The sequence below is a fragment of the Mirounga leonina genome, unplaced genomic scaffold (genome assembly GCF_011800145.1).
Source record: "Mirounga leonina isolate KUSES-001 unplaced genomic scaffold, KU_Mleo_1.0 Mir_91, whole genome shotgun sequence".
In the NCBI taxonomy this organism is placed as follows: domain Eukaryota; kingdom Metazoa; phylum Chordata; class Mammalia; order Carnivora; family Phocidae; genus Mirounga; species Mirounga leonina.
Window position 1 is genome coordinate 50,363,206 of NW_023270839.1, and position 20,354 is coordinate 50,383,559.

The 20,354-nt window shown below is 44.5% G+C and overlaps 1 protein-coding gene across 3 annotated transcripts in view; it reads right to left on the minus strand.

Annotated features, from left to right (window-relative positions):
- TMEM266 (transmembrane protein 266) overlaps window positions 1-20,354 on the minus strand; it is a 118,987-nt gene that overhangs the window by 76,082 nt on the left and 22,551 nt on the right. The window lies entirely within an intron of this gene.

Here is a 20,354-nt window from a genome sequence, read left to right on the forward strand (position 1 = left end):
ATGTTCCACACTCCCAGGAGGAGAAAGTTGTGTTTCTTGTGCTGAATGAGAAAGGTTTCTGTGTAACAACAAAAGGTCATCCTTGTTACCTTGACCCATTAATACCTTGCTCCACTAACAAGGAACTAAAATGAAGACAATCAATCATGTACCCAAGCATTCTCCCACTGTAATCTCCAGTCTATTGCAAAATTCTTAGCTACCAAATGAGTGGGCAGGGAGCCCACAGTGGCTCTCTTTTCTAGATGTAGTACGGTGTCCTATGGATGCCTCTAACTTTCTATTGTGTTTGCTCCTCTTCACTTAGATAGTCATGCAGCCTATCAATTATTATCAGTCTCATCAAGTATGGGAAACATGGAGCAAGATCACACAAAACTAGATCCCATCATCCCAAATTATTTGGGTATTCTAAGAAGAAAATCAAGAAGACCATTTTCATAATCTTTTCATTCCCCTCAATATTTTTTTCCTAACAAACATTCCCTAAATTGAATATACCATGTCCCTGCTGGACAAAGGATCCCCTCACTGCCTCCTTACCCCCAGTTGGCCTGAAAAGAATGCCACCTAGCAGGCACTCCTCAACCCTGGCCTGCTGTCATTCTCCCTCTGGAATTCTGCAGAGCTTCTGGGAAACTCTATTATCTATGATTTTGGGAAGTACCAACAATGAGCTGGGGCTGTAATGGCTGCTCCGTTACCCCTGACCCCCCACCTTCTGGAACCAAGCAAATCTTAAGTATATATGCCAAACTTTGCAAACCGCCAAAGCAATATTTTGCTTTATGTGATATTAACTAAAATATGTTAAGAACCCGGATATAATTAATTTTGCTGAATTCCACATGCTACCAGGTAAGTGACCATTCTTAGGTAAATGGAGGGAAAAAGTCCTCTTTCTTCAATACTTTTATACTACAAATGGTATGATGTGAAAGCGACCCCCATTCTTTACCCTCCCCTACCAATGCCCCCTTTGTTACAGACTGCATGTTTTTGTCCCACCTCACGAGTCCTGTTTTGAAATCCTAACTCCAATATAATGGTATTAAGATGGAGGTCTTTGGATAGATCGTGGGGGTGGAGCCCTCATGAATTGGATTAGTGCACTCATGGAAGAGATACTTGGCCATGTGAGGATTCAGCAAGAATATAGTTGTCTGCAAACTAGGAAGAGAGCTCTCACCAGATACCAGATCTGCCATCACCTTGATCTTGGACTACCTAGCCTCCAGAACTGAGAGAAAGAAATACTTGTTGTTGAAGTCAACCAGGCTGTGGTATTCTGTTACAGCAGCTTGAATGGACCAAGATAGTCTCCTAACTTTTCATTGCCCTTTTACCCTGTCTCTGGGTTTGGCTATGTGACTGGCTTTGTGCAAGTGGACTGGAGGGTGTGATGGTTAATTTTATGTGTCAACCTGACACATAAAAAAGGATATTTAAACATTATTTCTGGGTATGTCTGTGAAGGTGTGTGTGTTTTTCAAGACTTTATTTATTTTAGAGAGAGACAGAGAGTGCGAGCATGAGCAGGGGGAGGGGCAGGGAGAGAGGGAGAGGGAAAGAATCTCCAGCCAACTCCATGCCCAGCATGGAACCCAATGCAGGGCTCCATCCCACGACCCCAAGACCACGACCTGAGCAGAAACCAAGGGTTGGATGCTCAACCAACTGAGCCACCCAGGCACCCCTGTGGAGATGTTTTTGGATGAGGTTAACATTTGAATTGGTATACTGAGTACAGTAGGTGTCCGTCCCCAATATGGGTGGCCTCATCCAATCTGTTGAAGGCCTGAATAGAAGAATACAAGGTTGAGTAAGAAAGAATTCTTTCTCTCTGCCTCACTGTCTTTGAGCTGGGACATCAGTCTTTTGCTCTTAGACTTAGACTCAAATACCACTGGCTCTCCTTGCTAGACTTCTCAGCTTCCATAATCATGTGAGTCAATTCCTTATAATAGATCACTTTATTGACATATATAATATATATATCTTATTGATTCTGTTTCCCTGTAGTACCCCAATATATCAGCAAACATGAAGCATTGGTCATGTGTTTGGGCTGGCCCCTTCTCTTGCACATCACCATGACAACATACACACCTGGGCTGGCCTGCTGCAGGATGTCCAGTTGCCTCAGTCAAGGCCAGCCAACAGGCAGCTGCCCTACTGAGTGAGCTCAGGCAAGACCAGAAGAACCACCTGGCTGTTCCCAGCCTAAATTGCCAACCCAGACTCATGAACTAAATAAAGTTTTTTTTTTTAATTCATTATTCAGTTCTTTATTAGCATCTTCCATGTTCCAGGAACAATACTAAACATTGATATTATCATGATAAATGAGACCTGGTCACAGCACTCAAGAAACTTGTGGACTAGTGATAGAGACAGATGCATAGGTAGAAATTAAAATTCAAAAAGGTGAGAATAATGAAACATTACAAGAGTGTTCTGAAAGCTATAAACTGCCTTATAAATATTAAGCAACTAATGATTCCTCACACTGGAAGGCACAATCCACAATCCCCCTCTTCCTTCAGCCGTCTGTCAAGGAAAGGTTTGTTTTTTTTTAAGCCCATCAAGTTTTGGGGGGTAGTTTACTATGTGGCAATAGATAATTGATACATTATAGACAAATGTCCACTGCAACACATAAAATACAAAGACGTATATTTTTAAAGCATGGAGTTTCCCTCCATCCTCCATCTTAACCTTTCACATCTCAGTTGAGGTCCCTATGTTAACACCCAGGTGTAGAAATCCTTGCTCAGAATCATGTACACATGTACTCACATATATAGGCTAATTTTTGTGGGTTTGTGTTTAACAAAATAAAACCAACTCTGCAATTTGCTTTTATCACTTATCAATATATAATGGACATCCTTTCTGGTCAACAGATAAAGATTTATACCTTTTTCTGATTTCTTAATTCATATATATACACACATGCACATATACAACTTTACGTAAATTGCTTGTCATAAAATTCAAGTTTTTAGTGGTGCCTGCTTCCCCTACATTATCTGCCTTACTGTTGTCCTCCCCCAACAGACATATGTGCACACACATATAACCATGTTAAACCTATATGTATCTTTCCTCACTGTTCTTTGTGCTAATAATTGTACAGTTGTTTGCTTTATTTAAAAGTATGTATTATTCATACTTATCTATTTTTTGCTTTTCCCGCTCAATATCTGGTAGAAACCTCCTCTCCCAAGTCAAGCAGAAAACTCAGATTCATTCTTTAATTAATGGCTGCATAGTATTTCATGGTGTAGATGTGCCATAAGTTAGTTTACAATTTGCCCACTGATGGGTAGTTTCTGATTTTTTTTTTTAGACCACTGTGAAAATGCTACAGTAAACATCCTTGCATACATTTTTTAAAAATTTTATTTATTTATTTGAGAGAGAGAATGAGATAGAGAGAGCATGAGAGGGGGGAGGGTCAGAGGGAGAAGCAGACTCCCTGCTCAGCAGGGAGCCCAATGTGGGACTCGATCCCAGGACTCCAGGATCATGACCTGAGCCGAAGACAGTCGCTTAACCAACTGAGCCACCCAGGCGCCCCCTTGCATACATTTCAATCTGTATTTATTTTCAGTTGTATGGGATAGAGTCTCAGGAGTGACATTAGTGGGCTGAAGAGTATATATTTAAAATTTTAACAGTTAAAACAAGACTGCTTTCCCAAGGACTGTAATAATTCATACTCCAGTGCAACTCTTTGAGGGAAGAGTCTTAATCACTCACAAGCTGTTGAGGGTGGCTGTGAACACTTGCTTAATTATACCCCCTTCCTCATGGAGCACTGGAATAAGAACAGGACACAAGGGTGAAAGCAAAACTAGTAATACATAACTTTATGCCACAATATACTCAGTTGACTTAGGGACCATCCTGTCATGGTATTCCTATGGGCCATTTCAGCAACAGTCAATCCCCTGAGAATCCTACTTTCTTCCTTGTGCCATAAACCCCAACCATCCAAAGCAAACCAATCAAATAACCAGTTTCTGGGTTCTCTTGGGTGCTCACCCTGTGCCCACTGCCAGGACTTACAAGCTAGAAAAGAGAATGGGTAAAAATACAGAACTTAAGCTAGATATAGTTCCTGACCAACTAGATATCTTATCAAAGGAGAAGAATTTTAGGAAGAGTCACCCTATTTTTCACAACTTTAGTGTACCAATATATAAGACAGTGCCCAAAACATTACCAGACACTGTCAGAAGGTGGCACCAGAATTTCCTGAAGTTGTCCCCTCCACGGTTGTGCCCTCCTGTCCTCACTCCCAGGGAAGTCAGGTCTCCTTTCATAGATCACAGGTCTTTGCATGATGACAATGGCCAAAATGTTGGCCAATGTCCCATTTTTTTTTTTTTAAGATTTTATTCATTTATTTGAGAGAGAATGAGATAGAGAGAGCATGAGAGGGGGGAGGGTCAGCGGGAGAAGCAGACTCCCTGCCGAGCAGGGATGCCGATGCGGGACTCGATCCCGGGACTCCAGGATCATGACCTGAGCCGAAGGCAGTGGCTTAACCAACTGAGCCACCCAGGCGCCCGGCCAATGTCCCATTTGAACACCAATGGCACAGTGCTCATTGGCACGAAGCTGGGGCTCTGGTTTAGGTCAGGATTTGGGGAGAAGTGCCACTCACTAATACCTCTCTTTGTATGACCCAGGTCTTGTTGGAAGCTTCCCAGCTGGAGCTATCACTCTATATGACACTGCTGTGCAATGGTGCTCTAGGGGCATCTCCGGGGATGCTGCAAAGACCTCACTTCCTTCTAAACAACACTGTTTATTTTAAAAAAGGGTAGAGACTGGAGCAAACGCAAACCAAGGTATCTACATGCCTTTATGTGGGTCAGGACCCCTCAGATTACAGGCATTTATAGAGATCCCAGCAAGTTCCAAGCTTGGTGCTGGGCATTGGGATGCAACATGGTCTAAGGCCATCCCTGCTCTCAAGTTTCCAGTCTCATCAGATTACAGGTTCCAAAGCAGCAATACGTGAATGAAGACTAAAGGGGACATGTGCTGAGCAGTACAGAATGAAGATGTGGCAAGAGGAAGGCAGGAGGAAGGCAGTGTGGGCTGCACAACTGAAAAGGCAGTGGCTCTTCACACGGCTGTTGCGACCTGGCCTTGCCCTGGACCACTTATCTGGTCAGTGGCAAGGGTAAGAAGACAACACCAGCTTTCCCGCCTCAAGGCCAATGGTGTCCACCAGAGGTTCTAGCTGCATTGGGCCTGAGAAATACATGCAGAGCTTGCCTAAAATGCAGATTCCTGGGCCACTCTAGTGATCTGGATCCAGGAAGCCAGGAACTGGAGTTTCCTTGCAGCCCAGGTGACTGACCCCCTGAGAAAACCTGGCCTACCGAACTTACCCACCTCCTATTAGCTTTACTCAAGAACCACAATCAGGGTCTCTTTAATTACACAAACACCTCTGGGCCTCAGCTCATTCCAGTCCCCTCTCCTGCCAACCCTCTGTGAACTGCCTGCCATTCCCAGCTTGTCTACACTTGGAAAATCCTCCATCATCTCTAGAAGCTCTGGGCCCTGAGTCCATTTCTCCGGCTTCAATAGTCCTTTCTTATCTGCCCTCAACTCAGAACAAACTACAGATATTCTCAACAAGGGTTACATCCAGGCTCAGAAAACACAATGAAACAACTCTAAGACCCAAACTGGGTTCTTAACGCAGTACAGGCTGCATGGGATAGAGGTATGGAAACTGGGAAAATCCCTTAGAGCCCAGTTTTGCCACTGGGATGAGGTGACGGACCCACCTCAGGCACTGTCACAGTATTTCATTTGATCCTGGTAGGTGACATAGTACGGCATGTGAGAAATTTTTACTGTTACTACCACAAATTGTCTCTAAGAAGCCACCGATATAAGGTACGCAATTTAATAACAGCTTGTCAATGAGAAAACTTACATACTGTCACATTACATCTGTGCATCAACTGGAAGACCCTGATCGTTTCAATATTGGGAAACTATTAATCCAGTGTTAGCACTGAAGATGGTGAATATGGTATTATTGTTAATATTGAACATTTAAAACATAAGATAAAAATAAATTAATTAAATATCAGGATAGCTGAGGAAGAAAGCAGTCTAGAGCCACCCTGCAAACTCTCCCTTCTGCTACTAAACAACCAAAAAGCCAAGGGAAGGGGGAGAGGGAGCTCAGGTGTAAAAGTACAGAAGGGGGCAATCAGTCCATAACATCCATCAAGAGAGAAGCAACCTGAGGAGCCACAAAGAGCCATCTCACTGAGACTCCTAAATCTGGAAGGGTCAGGGAGGTCTCTTGGGAGAGCCAAGAGAGATGTGGCGGCCACACTGGGGGGCAACTTTAATCTTCTCCATTATCAGCAAGTGCCCCCAGGCTGCAGAGGTGGGCTGATCATAGCTGCTCTGCAATCTGTTCCTCTGGCCCAGTTCCCAAGTGGTGTAGACCTGCTCAGGTGCACCTGCAGGGGCAGGTCCAATCACGGAAGAGACCAGGGCCAATGCTACCCTGGAGGGGCTTTCTCCAAAGTGGCTGTTCAAGGGGGAAGTAGGGAGCTATCAGGAACCAAAGGGTGACCTCTGCCAAACTTCCAACAGGACAGGACAACCTTCTAGCTCAGTGGATAGAGACCCAGGGAAGAGCCTAGCCACAGCCTCACTCTGAGGGGTGAAGACAAGGGAGGCTGGCTCCTGATTTCCACAAACCAAATAAAAGTCACAGACCCTAAGATGGCCCACCTTATCAGTAAACAAAGGCACATAAATTCAAACCATTTTTCTCCTAATGGACTGGGAAAGATTTATAAAAGCAGCACTGATGATGGTGTGGGAATAATGGCCATTCACACACACTATTGACAGGACTGTAAATTGTTACAAATTTGCTGAAGGGTAATTTGATAATATTTATCAAAATTATTTTAACATGCACTTTTGTTGACCCAGCAATTGCACTTCTAGGAGATAGATTTTAAGGAAATAAACTATTAAATACACACACACACACACACACATATATGTTTGTTGGATCATTGTTTTAATAGCACCATGCTGAACACGTAGCAGATGCTCCAAAAATATTTGATACAGGAATAAAATCATAAATTGAAAGCTATATAAATGTCCATCAATAGGAGACTGGTTAAATAAATAAGGAACCTGTATATTATGAGATTGTTATATAGCCATTGAAAAGGATGAATGTCGCCTAGAGCTGAGGGTTGGGAGGGACTGACTGCAAAGGGATATGAGGGAACTCTTTGGAATAATGGAAACATTCTACATCTTGATTTTGGTGATGGTCACAGTGTCCATTTAAAATGAGTGCTTTTTATTGTTTTTAAATTATACATTCAGCAATATAGCTGATTTTTTTTTAAAAATGAACTATTGAAACTAATGAAAATTATTCTCATTAACAAAGAAAATTGTCTGCAATGTAACATTAAATAAAAAGGTCATAGAATAACATATGATGATATATGTTTTTATGATATGTATTTTATGAAAAATACATAGAAAATATGTGTGTGACACAGTGTGGAACTGGACTTTCCTACTGTTCTAGAGTTGTGTGGATGCCCTAAAGTTAAGGACAAACATGGTAAGTGCTCACTTTTTCTAAAGAAAGATGCCAGACCATTTATTTGGAACTAACAGATGGTCAAGCTGGTCCAGTAACTACTACACCCCACAGCCCGTAGGAGAGAAGGCTAGAAAAACCCATGCCAGACTCCCAGGCTGGCTGGGGCAGTGGGAGATGGCCAGGTAAGGACAGAGGGCAGTGATGAAAGCAGCTTGTCCTTAGCCACCAGCTAAGCAAGGATGTGGCACCAAAGTTCTTAGTGAAAATTAAACTCAATAGTTTAAGCAGAGCATGGATTTTTAAAGGATACTGAATCCTGGGTGGGCCAGAGAGCCAAGCATAGAAACTACATGGTCGGGATCACCAACCAGACCCTGGCGCTGCTCCAGCCAAAGTATCACTGATGCTATGGCACCACAAAAACATTCTCTCCTTCTCCCTTCCAGGTCCTAGGTCCCACAGCTCCATCTCACTGGCAGAGATAGGTCAAACAGCTGCACCCTGGCGGCAAGGGAGGCTACTACCTTGGATGGTGGACTCAATTTGGGAATTTCCCTGAATCTAGAAATGCCATTTAAATGATGCGGGATGGTCACAGATATGGAAAGTACCCTCTGTTGTTATAGATTTCCTATGGGCATGTTGACCAGCCACCTAAGAAGGCTGCCTCTTAGGCCAAAGGGTCCCAGGGGCATAGTGCCAAAGCAGGAACTAAGAGTAGCCCTAAGAAGTTAGACAACGTGTCCAGTGGAATGGTGCATGCAACACCTTCCTCCCTGGTCCTGCTAGGGGAGGGCTGTGAGTAGGCAAGACACAGGAGGTGGGTTCCTAAGGAACTTGCAGAAGCATCCTTGGAGGAGGCAGAGTGCACAGAGGGAGTGGGGTGTGTCAGGGCAGCAGAAGAGCTGGTCCGTAGGTCAGGCTGTATTGATTAGATGAGAGACTGAAGTTTTGATTTAGATGGGATATTTCAACTTCTGAAAAATGAGCCTATCCGAAATCCTGAGAGTGATTAGAAAATCTAAGGCACCTTCAAACATTCACATCAGGTGGTGGAAAAGGGGAGACAATAGAATATGTTGGATAAAGGCATAAGTTGATTGCTTCCTATCAACTTCTGTTCATCTAAAAGGTCTGGGTAGCTGTATTACCAACCACAGTTATACATAGGGAGGCAGAGAAGTGATATTTTTTTTTTTTTAAAGATTTTATTTATTTGACAGTGAGAGATACAGCGAGAGAGGGAACACAAGCAGGGGGAGTGGGAGAGGGAGAAGCAGGCTTCCCGCTGAGCAGGGAGCCCGATGCGGGGCTCGATCCCAGGACCCCAGATCATGACCTGAGCCGAAGGCAGATGTTTAACGACTGAGCCACCCAGGCGCCCCAAGAAGTGGTATTCTTGAGGACAGTTCTCAAATCTCAGTGCTTTTTGTTCATCAGCATCTTTTGTTTTTAAAAAAGGATATTTCCATTAAAAAATCTACATATGAGGGGCGCCTGGCTGGCTCAGTCATTAAGCATCTGCCTTCGGCTCAGGTCATGATGTCAGGATCCTGGGATAGAGCCCCACATCACATTGCATCGGGCTCCCTGCTCCACGGGAAGCCTGCTTCTCCCTCTCCCACTCCCCCTGCTTGTGTTCCCTCTCTCGCTGTGTCTCTCTCTGTCAAATAAATAAATAAAATCTTAAAAAAAAATCTAGGTATGATAGAACTTGAAAACATTGTGCTAAGTGAAAGCCAGCCATAAAAGGCCACATATTGTATGATTCCATTTATATAAAATATCCAGAACAGATAAATCTCCAGAGGCAGAAAGCAGATTAGTGGTTGCCAGGGGCTGGAGGGACAGAAGAATGGGGAGTGATTGCTTTATGGGTACAGGGTTTCCTTTTGGCTTATGAAATGTTCTAGAACCAAACAGAAATGGTTGTACAGCAGTCTGAATGACATGAATGTACTGAAGGTCAATAATGGTAAATTTCATGTTTTGTGTATCTCACAATTTTAAAAACTGGGAAAATGAAAACAAAAACCAATGAATGACAACAAACATCTAGATATAATGATTGACAGGGATATATGTCCACCATAAATTAGAAAAAGTGGGTTTTAAAACTATGCCCAATATAAGAAATCCAATGTGTGAATGATACATAAAGCAATCTGAAAGGACAGATCCCATGATGGTAATAGTCATTATTTCTGGGTGGTGAGACCACTGTTAACCGTTTATGTTTCTATATTGTCTAATTTTCCTTTATAATGAACTAAATATACTGTTTAAAATATGTACACAGGGTAAAAATTGGTCAGTGCATAAGAGAGGTACAGAGAAGGGACTGTGGAAATTCAGCGGCAGAAGACATGGCTGGGTTCTTGTTACTTCTTTAAAGTAGCCTCCTGATATGTGTCCTTACCGCCATGCTTCTTTTCTTGGATACATCTTACAGCTGCCACCAGATGCCTTTTCTGGAGCATAGCTGTGATTTGCTCATTTCTTGACTCAAATACCCTCAGTGGTTCCCCACTGCCTACTGAACATAGTCTCAATTCCTTGGCCTGTGATTCAGAGCCTTCCACCATCTGGCCTCAACCTTTTAAACCATTCCTCATCCTCCATGCACTGCACTCAAGCCACCTTATCCAGACACCATGTTCCTAGTGCATGGACACACACACACACACACAACCTCTCTGCCTCTGCTTCTAGAATTTTTTCTGCTTGGAATATGGATTCCCCTATTCCACAAGCCCCAGTCATGCCTGGCTCTCCCACCCAACCTTCTCTAAACCAGCTTCCACTTGAGGACAGTAAGAGAGGAGATATCTCTTTAGTCTCTCCTGCCTACTTCAACTGTACCTCTCTCAGGGCATGAATTACTTTTCTACTTCCTGTTATAGTGGTTTATGTTCACGTTCTATCTACTCTAGACATCAGCTCCTTAAAGGTCAGGGTTCCTAATCAGCAAATTAAAAAAAAAAAAAATCTCTCAGGCACATTTCTATGTGCCAGATTTAGTCGGTGGCTTTTCTAAAGACAAAAATAATGCAAAGCTCTTGGGTGGCCCCATGAGTGTGCTTCCCACATTCAAAAAGTATTCCTCAATAATCCATCAAACTCGAGGACAGCTCTCAGCATGTCAATGCTGTGCTGAGGCAGCTTGTGGAGATGTCGTCAGCAGTGAACGTGCAAGGTCATTTTGGTGTCTAAGGAGAAACTTAGCTGAGCTGTTATGCGACAAATCATCTTCCTTCAGAATTCAGTAGCACATTAGAAAAATTAATAGACTTTATTTTTATTTTTTTATTTTATTTTATTTATTTTAAAGATTTTATTTATTTATTTGACAGAGAGAGAGAGACAGCAAGAGAGGGAACACAAGCAGGGGGAGTGGGAGAGGGAGAAGCAGGCTTGTCCGCAGAGCAGGGAGCCCGATGCGGGGCTCGATCCCAGGACCCCGAGATCATGACCTGAGCTGAAGGCAGACGCTTAACGACTGAGCCACCCAGGCGCCCCTATTTTTTTTTTTTTTAGAGCAGTGTTAGGCTTACAGGAAAATCAGTGGAAAGTACAGAGCATTCCCCCTGCCCAATGAGACCCCCCCCCCCGTCTCAATGGTTTCCACCATTATTAACATGTTATGTTAGTGTGGTACCTTTGTTACAAATGATGAACCAATATTGATACTTCATAAGCTCTTCAGTTTACATTAGGGTTCACTGTGTTTTACATTCTGTGGGTTTTGACAGAATCATAATGTCATGTGTCCACCATAACAGTATCCTACAGAATAGTTTCATGGCCCCCCAACCCCCTCTGTTGTAGCCGTTCACTCCTCCCTCCATCCCCCTGAAAATCTGACAACCACTGATCTTTTCACTGTCTATAGTTTTGCCTTTTCTAGAACGTCATATAGGTGGAATCATAGGCATGTCGCCTTTTCAAATTGGCTTCTTTCACTCAGTAATATGCATTTAAAGTTGTTCTATGTCTTTTTGTGGCTAGGCAGCTCATATCTTTTATTGCTGTTTAAACTCCATTGTCTGGATGTACCACAGTTTGTTAATCCATTCACCTATTGGACGTCTGGGTTTCTTCCAGTTTTTGGCAATTATGAATAAAACTGCTATAAGCATTTGTGTGCAGGTTTTTGTGTGGACAACCCCTTTGGGTAAATACCTAGGAGTGCAACTGCTGGATCATATGGTAAGAGTACGTACCTTCAGTTTTGTGTGAAACTGCCAAACTGTTTGCCAAAGTAGCTGGACCATACCATGTTGCATTCCCACAGGCAAAGAGTGAGAATTCCTGTTCCTCTACAACCTCACCAGGGTTTGGTGCGGTCAGTGTTCTGGGATTTTTCCATTCTAATAGGTATGTAGTGGTATCTCATTGTTGTTGTTGTTGTTGAAGATTTTATTTATTTATTTTGACAGAGAGAGACACAGCGAGAGAGGAAACATAAGCGGGGGGAGTGGGAGACGGAGAAGCAGCCTTCCCGCTGAGCGGGGAACCCGACATGGGACTCGATCCCAGGACCCTGGGATCATGACCTGAGCCAAAGGCAGACGCTTAGCAACTAAGCCACCCAGGCACCCCTCTTGTTGTTTTAATTTGCAATTCCTTAATGACGTATGATGTGTAGCATCTTTTCATATGCTCATTTGACATCTGTATAGCCTCTTTGGTGAGCTAACTGCAGATATTTTGCCCACTTTTTAGCTGGGTTGTTTTCTTATTATTGAGTTTTAAGAGTTCTTTGTATAATTTGAACACAAGTCCTTTACCATATACGTGTTTTACAAATATTTTCCTTCCAGTTTGTGGCTTGTCTTTTCATTACCTGTTGTTTTTAACCTTTGGGAAAATAAGCACCACAGCAGACAGACAGCCTGGGCCATCTTTGACCTCCAGCATTTATTGGGCAACTCTGTTTGACATCCAGGTCTATGGGCTTATGCTTGGCTCTCTGTCTGTACTCCATTCACTGGCTTCAAAAGAATAACTGATTTTTAAGTCAAATAGAAAACCTTGCCACTGCCACTTCTGAAGTGTGCCAGGAAGCACACCTGAGTGTGCATTTATTCAACAAATGTTAGAGCCCTTGTAGGAATTCGGTGCTGGGCCTGACTCCTTGCTTGCAAAGCAGCCTCACTGTCTCTGCCACATGCCCTGGGCACCACATAATGAGAGGAGCCCACAGCCTTCTCTCTCAGTCCATGGACTGAGTTCAGAACAAGGCAAAATGACCCTCTGGACTCTCTGCCAAATCCCACACTACACCTGTCCCGCTTCCATCCTCACCCTGCCCTTCAGGGTGACCAGCAGCCCAGCACCTCTGGTACCTGCTGAGGTCTTCTAGCACTGGCTTGGGGTCCACCCCGCTGCGCCTCTGATCCCAGGAGCACCTGGTGCAAAGACCCTCCCCGTTGGCCCAGCCCCAGGTAAATGTGCTTTCCATGGCTCATGTGGCCCCTCAGGTGGGACTCAAAGGGCGACACACAGAAGAATAAGATACAGACTTGCTTCCAGCCATCTAGTTGGAAGAGGATATTAACATAAAGTAAGTGCCAAAGAATTCTGCACATAGCAAATACAGTTGCTTAGTGTGGTTAATATTTAGGAGACTTGTATTGTGATTTTGATTGTAATCCCTCCCCCTTGTTTCCTCACCTATAACAAAGGCCGATAGGGATGAATTAGATCGACTCTTTTCAGAGTGTGGTCGCTGGACCAGTGGCAGCGTTGGGATCACATGAGAGCTTGTTAGAAATGCAGATTCTCATCTAATGAATCAGAGATCTGTACCTTAAGATTCCCAGGAGATTTCTAGGACATCACAGTTTGAAAAGTGTTGGGATGCATGATCTTTAAACTCCCTTTCAGTTCTAAGCTTCTATAATCTGTGTCAATTCTTTTGACCCTGTCAGGAGGGAGGCTGCTAGGAGTTCCCTGGGAGGATGCTGACTGGCTGGGCCTAAAGAGAGCCTGAGGGTGCCTCAGCAAGCAGGCTCCAGTCCCAGGCATCCAGGCAGGTAGGAAGCCACTGGCTGCCTGTCAGCATGACCCTCCGGAAGATTCGTGCTGCCCTCCTGCCAGGGAAACAGCTCAAGTTGTCACGACGGAGCATGACCCAAGATGGAAGAAGCTAGGGGTGGTGCCCACGTGAGGTGAGCTCTGCCCATTTATGCAGCTTCCCTTAGAGACCTGGCTCCCCATCACTGAGCAGGCTTGGCTGCCCTGCTCGCCTTTTGGGCTGCTGAACAGAGAGAGTGAAGGGAGAGAGGGGAGTTTGCAAGGAACATTTACAGCAAGTTCCGAGGCTGTAGACACAGTAGTGGGGGAGGGACAGGTGTGTGCTAAAATCTCTCCCTGTAAATACAAAGAACATTTCAGATACCAAATTCCTTTCGTTTCTTTGGCCTGATTACTTGCACAACAGAAGGACACGGAACACAAGCTATGTAGTGGGAACCAGCAGTGTAGGTTCTAGCCCTGACTTTTTTTTTTTTTAAGACTTTACTTATTAATTTGAGAGAGAGAGAGAGAGCCTGAGCAGGAGGGGCAGAGGGAGAGGGAGAGAGTGAGTCTCAAGCAGACTCCATGCTGAGTCTGGCGCCTGACACAGGGCTCCATCCCAGGACCCTGAGATCATGACCTGAGCTGAAACCAAGAGTTGGACACTTAACTAACTGAGCCACCCAGGCGCCCCCCCCGACTCCCCAACTTCTTTCTTTTGATGGATTTGAACAAGTCTCTTTCCCTTTCTGGACCTCAATGTTCACACCTGTAAAATGGGACCAGATTTGCTCATTCAAATATCTCAGCTCCTAGGATGAGCCTGACACTGGGATAGGTGTGGGGAACACAAGTGATATTTATGGAGTTGACAGTTTGCAAACACTTTTTTTTTTTTTAAAGATTTTATTTATTTATTTGAGAGAGAGAATGAGACAGAGAGAGAGAGGATCAGAGGGAGAAGCAGACTCCCCGCCGAGCAGGGAGCCCTGTTTGCAAACACTTTTGAAGAAACTTCCAGCTCAAATATTCTATTTTAAAGAAAGGCTTTAGACTTAGACCTAGGTTCAAATTTGAGCTTTGCAACATACTAGCTGGGCACAAGCAACCTCTTAAATCTTGGTTTTCTCATCTAGAACATGGAGGTAGCAGTTGCTCTCTCATAAGGTTGCGATGAGGATTAGACACGCTTCAGGAGGAGGACTCAGTGGGGTACCTTACACATTCACCACGTGCCCTGCAAGAGCTACATCCTCTAGTGTGTGAGCCACCAGCCACATGTGGCTAGTAAAAGGTGCACTGGACATTGAAGACCTATGTACAAGGGAGCATTGTCTGTAATGTATGTACCTTGGCAGGCCTAAACACTTATTCTAGCACATCCATTCATCTCTCATCCTTTCAAACATTTCCTGAGCTCCTACCTGGTACCCAGATCCCACACTAGGTATGGGGGTGATAGAGATAACAGACACCATCCCTGCCATCTTCTTGTGCAGGGCTTGGCAAACTAAGGTCTGCAGGCCAAATCCAGCCCACTGACTGTTCCATGCCTCTTCTTTTATGTATTGTCTAGCTGCTTTTGCGCTACAATGGCAGACTGAACGTGACAGAGACCGTATGGCCCACAAAGCCTAGAATATTTACTACCTGGTCCTTTGCAGAAAATGTTTGCTGACCCCGGCCTTTGAGCAACAAACATTTAAGCAAATAATGACAATGTGACATGATCAGAATTTGAAGAGAGGGAGGTTCCAGAGGCAATTCCCAAGCTATGCCTTGCAGGACCATGGGTTTGTTGGGAAGACAAACTGGTAGGGAAGTGGAGAGGACTCTCCAGTAAGAAAAAACTACATATGTGACCACAAAGAGGCAAAACAGGGTCAATTCTAAAAGCTGGATCTGGCAATTGTTAATCCCATCACTCTCCCTCTTTCCCAGATGACTACTTGATGCCTTTCCTCTTCTCACACCTCCAATGCCTCTGTTCACACCCAGCTGATGACCTCCTTCTTATGACCCTGGGGAAACTAAGATAATCAGCAGAGAAGCTCCAGACGCTGCCACCCTGCCCCCACTGCCCACCGAGTTTCCTTCTTATCTGCAGCCTTGCCATTGCTTCTGCCTTCCTCCCTCTCTTCCAATGAACTGTTCAAATCCTAGCCAAGGCCTACCCTACACCTAAGGACTAGATCCCATCTGCTTAATAATTCTCTCACTGTCCCTCTTCACTCCTGCATCACTAATTTCTCCCTCTCTGCTAGATGGATCCCAAGTGCTTCAAACATGCTACATCACTCCTCCCATCCTGAAAACATTCCTTACCATCACCAGCCTCTCCAGCAGCACCCTTTTTTTCCTTCCTAGCACATTCATTTGAAAATGTGTGCACATGTGCTGCCTCCAATTTCTTTCTTCTCATTCTCTTTTAAATCCACTATTTCACTCAAGCTTTTGCTTCTACTTCAAAACTGCTCTCATTGAGCTCACCAACAGCCTCCTTATTACATCTACTGGCCAAATCTCAGTCCTCAATTTCCCTGGCCTAACTGCAGCATCTGATCTGGTCAATCACTCCCTCCTCTTCAACACACACTCATTACTGGCATGTAGGAATCCATGGCCTCCTGGATTTGCATCCTCATCTCCCCCAGGCTCAAGACATATAAGCACTATCTAACAGAACTTCCTGAGACAACGGAAGTGTACTATGTCTGTGCTGTCCCATACGGTAGCCTTTGGCCACATCTGGCTGGTGAGCACTTGAAATGTGGCTAGAGGACTCCTGGCTGGTGGCTTTTTTTTTTTTTAAGATTTTTATTTATTTATTTATTTGACAGAGAGAGACAGTGAGAGAGAGAACACAAGCAGGGGGAGTGGGAGAGGGAGAAGCAGGCTTCTCGCTAAGCAGGGAGCCTGATGTGGGGCTTGATCCCAGGACCCTGGGATCATGACCTGAGCCAAAGGCAGACACTTAATGACTGAGCCACCCAGGCACCCCTGGCTGGTGGCTTCTGTGTTGAATAGGACAGGTCTACTTGCCGATGCTCAAAATATATCTTTATCCTCAAGTATTTCCCTTACTTCCAGACTCATGGACCCAACTGCATACCAGACCTCTCTGCCTAGATGTCTCACCTGCCCCACCACAGCCTTTCCCATCTCTGTTACTGACAACTCCATTCTTCCAGTTGCTCAGGCCAAAAAGCCTTGGAGTCATCCTAGACTCCCCCTTCCATGCCCCACACCCAACGTGTCAGCAAATCTGTCAGTTCTACCTTCCAAGTACATGCCCAATCTTCTCACCACCTCTCCCATCCCGGTCCCAGTCTCAGGCATCTCTCAGCTGGGTTACTGCAATAGGCAACTAACCACTCTCCCTGCCCCCACCTGCCCTCCACACAGCAGACACGTCACTTCCCCGCTTACTACCTCCCAGTGGTTTCCCATCCTGGCCAGTGTGTGATGGTTTTCGCGGTCCTACATTCTGCCTCCCGCTGCCTCTTGGACTTCCAGCCCTCCAGCCCCACCAACTCTGTCCTTCAAACACACCAAGCACACTCCCACCTCTGGACCTTTTCTATGCCAGGAGTGCCTTCTTCAGGGGTCCCATGGCTTGTCCCCTCCCGTCCAGGTCTTTGTTCAACTGTCATCTCATTGGCAAGGTCTTCCCTGACCATCCTCATTGAAATAGCATGCTCTGCCCACATTTCCTATCTCTTCTATCTGCTTTATCTTTCTTCACAGTATGTCCCATCATCTGCATAATAGATATAATGATTATTTATTTACTAAGTATCTCCTCCATTAGAATGGAAGCTCCTTGAGAGCAGGGCTTTTATCCCCAGCACCAAGAACAATAGGTGCTCAGGAAACATTTGCTGAATGAATGAATTATAAGTGGAGGAGTAGGGAAGGTGGAGAGGCTAGAGGGGCAGACGGCTCATGAAGAGACTAGTGACACACAATGCTGGGGGCTCTGGACACAGTGGAGAGTCACTTCAAGTTAACCAATCGCTTTGTGCCTCTGTCCAGGTGGTTTCTTTATCCTCCCAATACTGCTGACCTCCTCCCACAAGCCTCCGTCTTTAGGCAGTAGGAAGCAGCATATCCCTACTTCCAGTTGAGGAAGCCAGATCTTTTTTTTTTTTTTTTTTTTAAATCTTCCTCCCTCCCTTCCTTCCTGTAGTCTCTATACCCCACATCGGGCTTGAACTCACAACCCCAAGATCAAGAGTCACACGCTCCTCCAAATGAACCACCTGGGCACCCTGGAAGCTGGATTTTTACTGTGTGAGTAGCTGGGGTGGTTCCCAAGTCTGTCATCCAACCGAAGGCATTATCTGAAGTGTAGTGATCTGCTCTTGACCCCCACTCCTTCGTCCACCTGGAGTGGGCAGCTGGCTAGGGATGGGAAGGTTACCTGCCTTCACGGTGCCCTCCCTCTGCTCTGGCTGTCTGTAGGTGAGTGGAGTCTGAGGGTAATAAACGGGTAAGGAGAGGGTTATTTCCTCTATGTGAGTCTGACGCTAGAGTCCCCAAAGGAGCAGGATCTGCCTTTTCAGGATACTAATGAGACATTTTGCAGTTGTGGTGTTGGGACATTTTCATTCTGGAAGAGCCGCTGGACATCATCCTGGGACTGGTCTAACCATCTCACTTCTTAAGTAAAGAAAACGACGCTCAGACAGGGGTGTTGGCCTGCCCAAAGTCACTTTAGGAGTTCGTGCCTGAGCCAGGCCTGGAATCTGGGTCGGTCTCCTACATCTCTTCACAACATGGTGCTGCTTGGATTAACAGTGTCCTCTGGGTCCATTTCTCTTGGCCCCTTTTTCAGACAAGGCTCAGTGGTTTCAACAAAATGCAGATTCCGGAGTCTAGGAGAGGCTGCACTGTCACAGCCTGGGTAAGGAGCTTCCTCTTTTGGGCCTTAACCTCTGTGGCTGTATTTAAGGGTCTGACCCTGACCCTTACACAGATGATGGAAATTAGAGAACGAATTGTAGTTATCATGGCAACTCTGAAGGGCTTTTGCACAGGTACTTCAGCTGCTTGGTGTCCCTCAGTGAGATGGTTTGCTAAACCTCAGCAATGACCAGCCATGTTATCCTGGGGGAAAGTCACTAACTGATGCACCTATCCACCCACTCATTGTTCCCTGACACCCAAAAAGAATTTGTGCCAGCTTGCAGAATGACATCCAACATGTGGCCACCAAAGGAAAAAGAAAAGCTCAAAACCATGCTCAGATAAAAACATAAAAAGATTATAGGGAAAAAACCCAAGCTAAGCATTGAACATGTATTGCTTTGGTTAAAAAAAAAAAAAAAAACAACCAAAAAACAAACAACAAACAACAACAACAAAAAACCCTTAATAATCTAAGCTCATACAGTTATTACAATTTAGTTGTGGGCTTTCAAGTCCTTTCTACTCGCTGGCCTCAGTTTCCTCATCTGTAAAATGATGGGGTTGAACTTAAAGATCTAAAATCTATGTCAGTGTTGTTATTCTGTGCTTCTGTCTTTCTAGAGGGCTGGAACAGAGTGTCTACTCTACATCTCTCTCTCTTCCCACCCCATGTCCCTGGTGGCAAACGATGACTGACACATGGACATACTTAAGCTACGTTTTCCAAGTTCTCTGACATGAAGAGAACAGACATAGTCTGGCATCAGCAGAAGCCACTCATCCAGTTTATTCAACATTTACTGAGCACATACCATAGGCAGGGCATGGCGCCAAGGCTATGGAGATAAGCCAGAGAAATCTGACAAAGATGCTGTCATCAAGACATTTTCAAAGGCAACTGTAGTAAAGTCAGCAGTAGTAGGTCCTAAAGAGGGCAGAGGCAAAGCCCTATGGGAGCTCAGAGGATGGAGAGGCCATTTTTTACTAAAGGAATTTGGCATGCTTTTGGAGGAAACTCTTTCATATGGCCTTGAAGTAGGGGTAGGATTTTTAAATGATGAAAGCAACCCATGTATATAGTAAAAACAATTCAAATAGTTCAAAAGTATACAAAATGACAGAAAGTAAAGGTTTTCCCCTCAGCCTCCCACCCCTAGCCTTAACCTACAGAGGCAACTACCCCAGGTTACTTTAAAAAATATTCTTCAACATCTTGTCTGCTGCATCAACTTGGGTTAGTATATCCTGTCCCTTCAGTGTGTGTGATGAGGTCACTGGCACCCGGACTGCCCCTCCTGAGGAGACAGAACAGTGCAAGGCAGAGGTAAGTCCTGGAGCCAGACAATAGGGGTACCAATCTCAATGCTTCCAGTTTCTAGCTGCATGACTTTGGGCAGCTTACTTCACCTCTCCGTACTTCAGTTTCCTTATCTGGAAAATGGATATTAAAATAACATCTAACTCGTAGCATTGGTATGAATTCAATAACCTATAAAAGGCTTAGGATAGTGACTGGGACATAACAGGGATTCAATAAACGTTAGCTATCATATTGTTCATATCTTTCTCAACAAGCAAACTTTGAATGGCTATACCAATACTTTTTTTACATGTCACAGTTTAAATAATTTAGATTCTGTTCTGAAGCTATATAAAGTTTTGGATACTTTGCAAATTGCTCATAAATTGAATTTAAAACTTCAAGACCAATAAGCAGCATTTATGTTTATGCAGAATCAGGTAGTGTGAATAAATCATCACAGAAAGGGATATAATACTATTTCATTGA